Genomic DNA, 4,148 nt, shown 5'->3' with positions numbered 1-4,148 from the left:
TGTGTCTTCAATGCCTTTTTTTTAAGTCTGCTTTTGTTACATTGTGTCTTTTTTTTTAAAATTTTTTTTTGAATAATAGTTATCCCTCTAAGAGACGCTGCGGGCGGCCATTTCTGGGGCTGGGCCTGCACGAACCACCGGCCGTTTCTGATCTACAGCTCCATAGATTTGCTATTGCTGAAGAGCCACAGGTTACAGGCAGCCAATCAGATAACAGAGAATTGTAGCGGTGTCAGAGGATGCACGGAGCTGTTGGGTGCAGGTGACGGGGTCACTGGGCTTTGCTATATAAAGTCTTATGTTGGTGATTTGATGAGGGGCATTAGGGTTAACGTGGGATCACACGACGGCTTATGAGGGTCTGGAATTAAAATGCAGAATCCACAAATAATGGATTTTAACGTTGGTCTCCTGAACCGATATCATTTCTCTGAATAACTGTATTTTTGTTTTATCTTTTTTTTAATGCTGGAAGTTTTTCGATTACGTGTAATTCACATTTACGCCTCTTCCTCTAAATGTCCAAATCTGTGAAGAGATGTGCGGAGATAAATCCTAACTCTGAGGGGCAGTGGACCCTAGATGCAGCCTCACTGACTTCTCTTATAGGGGGAGACGAGGAGTAATCCTACTGGTTGGATATTCTTTTAAGTTGCAAACGTTGTTTCTTCAGGAGATAAATGGCGCCAAATTTGTCACTCCTGGGAAGAACTATTATACATTCGGCCAAGCTGAAAACACCAGGTGATTGAGGTGCGCTGTCCCTTTAAATTGTCATTGCAGTTCTTTCTGCTCCCAATCCCACAAGGAGCGGCTCTGATTCCCATACATAAGACAATCCGGCCTGTTTTGTTTCTTGCAACAATTCAGCCATTGAGCGTTTCTGGGGATTAGCTGTGCTTCCTCCGGCTTTGTGGGAAACTGGATCTTGTTGTTTTTTCTATGAGGAGATGATGAGAGGCGTCCAGTGAGCGCCAGCGGCCGGTGCAGTAATCTCTGCTCTTTGGCTGCAGAATATAGGTCGATCCTGTGTAAAGACCAAATCTTCCGGTCATTCGTAAACCAATTAGTGGTGTAATTATTTCATGGATTGACGGTTGGGACGGTCAGGGAGGACGGGGTTAATTCAATGCCGGGGATAAAGTAATATTACATCCAGCGCTGGCACAGAACGCGTCCAGGTGCAGCCAATGAGATTACAGGGTATGGTTGCTGGAGAATGGCGCGTTCTGGATCCAGTGTCGGTGTTAATTACGCGGTCGGATCTCGCCTCCGCGTTGCCTTCGGATTGGTTCCTAGCAGAGAGAGAAAGCGGAAACCTACGGGGATCTTTTTGCACAGGGGTTGTCATCCAGCTTTCCTAGACTCCTGCAGTCCATCCACTGTGTCTATATTGCTACAGAACGAGGCCGACTGTCCATTCAGAAAACTAGGAAAGCTGACGATAAAAAGGACTAGAACATTTTGGATACCCCTATCCCCCTGATGACACACTCAGGGGATTTTCACACTGCTTTCCTAGAGCCCTGAAAGGCAAATCTGCCTAGGTATGCAGAAATAACGGCGCTGGGTATGTGTAACTTCCAATCTAGATAGATTGGCATGCAGAAGCCTGGGAAAGCTGGGGAAACTGCTCTGTGGGACATCTCAAGGACTTGGCTCTTTTTGGGTGGGGGTGTATGACTCGGGGCATTGTTGAGGTCGTTTTGTTGAACAGTCTTATCTCCAAGTTCCGGCAGCTGATCCTTGAAGATTATAATCTGTCCTGCAGCAAGTGTTTCCCATATGATTGTCCTCAATAGGCGGCCTGTACGACGGGGCCGTGTGGGAGTTTTGGCCTCTTCTTATTATTGCTGTCTTGCCAAACGTGTTTTTTTTTTTGTTTTTTTTTTAAGTAGGAGCCTGAAAAATAAACCCTGTATGTGTCCGGCGCTTATCTGACCAGGCTGACTTTCCGTCAGAATTACCGTGTGACCGTCAGTGGGAAGAGAAGATGTTCGGTGAGGAACAGTTATTTTCCGCTGTAATCCTAACCGATTCCATCGTCTGCATAATGAGTACTAGGGCCCTTTAAGACCAACCGTAAAATTGTTACAAACGAGCGAATAGCGCTTCATTAGCGATTCGTTGAGGGTCAAACGAGCTGTATTATACCGCGTATACTATAGTTTAAATATTCATAATTACGGTCAGCGTTCACGAATTCTCGGATCAAAAACCAACTAAATAACAATCAACGCCTACTGGTTTGTCGTGGAAAAACGAGCGATTCCTTTTTACACCTGCAAATTTATTGCGACGAACGATAATATTTCACTGACCTGAGTTTACACCGGTCTCTTTGCAGGTTTGCCCAATCAAACTATTATTTGGACGAGAATCTACTCATCTAAAATTGTCTTAACCCTTGCCCTACTGGGTATCTTTTAATCTGCCCATACACATAAGAAACCTGTTATTTCTGTAGAGGGATTGAGATAAGGGGCTGCCAGACCAATCGGATGCCGCTTATCTCCAAGGGAAACCAAACCTGACTGGTCCTTTTAATCCCAGTGAGAGAGTTAGGCTGTCGCGTATGTAGTAGATTGTTGTAGATACAGCCACGTTACTGGCAATGAAGAGGTCTGACCCTTCTGACCTACACCATCGACAACTGGCAATACATGGTCCAGCTACAAGTTGGATCGTGGATCTGGGTCAAAATATTGCATAGCGCCAGTTTACCCCTGTGTAGCAACAAGCGTTCTGCGTGCCGCTGTAAATTGCTATGAGTGAATAGAATAGAGAAATCTCGAGGTCTGATGCTGCATTGACTATAAGTGACGTGTAATCGTTCGCAGTAAAAAAAACTGTGCAAAAGGAACACAATGCAGCCTCCATATACCACGGCCCAAACCTTGTTCATGTGGATTTATGCAGGTGCACCCCTTAAAGTTCGGGGATGAGAGTACCACCATAACTTCTGATATGTCCGAGAACTTCCAATATTATGGAGATATGAGCTGGGTCCTGCAGAATCCCAGAATGAAGGGGCCATGGAGCTCTGTAAAGCCCCCAACCCATTTGATGTTGGTTAAAGAGTTTTGGAGACTGAAATCTAGCACATATTAAGCGTTGGTGGGACGACTCAGGGGGTTACAGAAATATCACATTGCCACGAAAGAGTTCCGCACCAATGTTTTTGTGGGGTGCGATTCCCCTTTAAGAGTCTGCTGCCACTTTGTAACATTTCGGTTTATCACATCCTTCCCTCTGTGTGTAACTTTGTATCTTTTTACTACAGGAGAGATGATGTTTGTGTTTGTTGATGTGTTGCTGACCAGTCTCGTGTGGGGCAGACGTTGGCATAGACCTGTCTGTATTGTCCTCCCCTGTAATGTTCGTAATATAAATAACACAGTAATACAATATAACATTCTGAAATAAATTTTACATTATAAAGTCATCGTGTGCCTTCTTTTTGTCTGACATATTCAATCACATGATCCCTGCCCCCCCATGCCTTATTCTATGACCCGGCTTACCTTGTTGGCCTCTGTAGCCAAAGATGCCCGTTGCCAACCTGGAGGACAACACTTGGAATATTTCTTCACTTTCCATTGGGAAATCTTGTGGTTGGGACTTCCCGCGGGCGGTCGTGCTTTGGGGCTTTTGAAGTGGTCGCTCACATTCCCTGTAACACAGACCCACATTATCCCTGCTGTAAATGACGTAAAATTCAGCTTCATCATTAGACTCTGATTATACAACACTGGAATAAAAGTAGAAAACCGTAAAGTGGCCGAGGGCTTATTAGGGACCAGGTTCCCACGTTACATAAAAGCTGCGGAATTCTGTGCGGAGATTCCTCAGCATTTACAATGGCAGCAAAGTGGATGAGATTTAGAAAATCTCATGCCCGCGCTGCGGATAAAAAAACAACGTTGAAAGTGTTCTGCGGTGCGTTTTTTCAATTCCGCAGCATGTCCATTTATGCTGCATGTTCTGTGCGGAGATGCTGCGTGTTTGGCCCTTAGGCCGGGTTCCCATGGGACTCATACGCTGCATAAAAATCACACAGCGTGTCCGACCTGGAACCTGCAGGATATTCCGTCTGAAAAATTGCACCAGGTAGTGGTGCGATTTTTTTTTTTTTTTTTTTTTTTTTT

General features: G+C 45.0%; 1 protein-coding gene across 1 annotated transcript in view; it reads right to left on the bottom strand.

The window, feature by feature from the left end:
* BANP (BTG3 associated nuclear protein) overlaps positions 1-3,667 on the bottom strand; it is a 343,815-nt gene extending 340,148 nt beyond the window's left edge. Inside the window, exon 1 of the mRNA XM_075838330.1 lies at positions 3,525-3,667. The gene's annotated coding sequence lies outside the window, so the exon portion shown is untranslated. The remainder of the gene's footprint in view (positions 1-3,524) is intronic.
* Positions 3,668-4,148: the final 481 nt, after the last annotated feature.

This window comes from Rhinoderma darwinii, chromosome 9 (genome assembly GCF_050947455.1).
Source record: "Rhinoderma darwinii isolate aRhiDar2 chromosome 9, aRhiDar2.hap1, whole genome shotgun sequence".
Classification (NCBI taxonomy): domain Eukaryota; kingdom Metazoa; phylum Chordata; class Amphibia; order Anura; family Rhinodermatidae; genus Rhinoderma; species Rhinoderma darwinii.
Note: the sequence above shows the minus strand (reverse complement) of the source record. Positions and strands in the feature narration are given on the sequence as shown.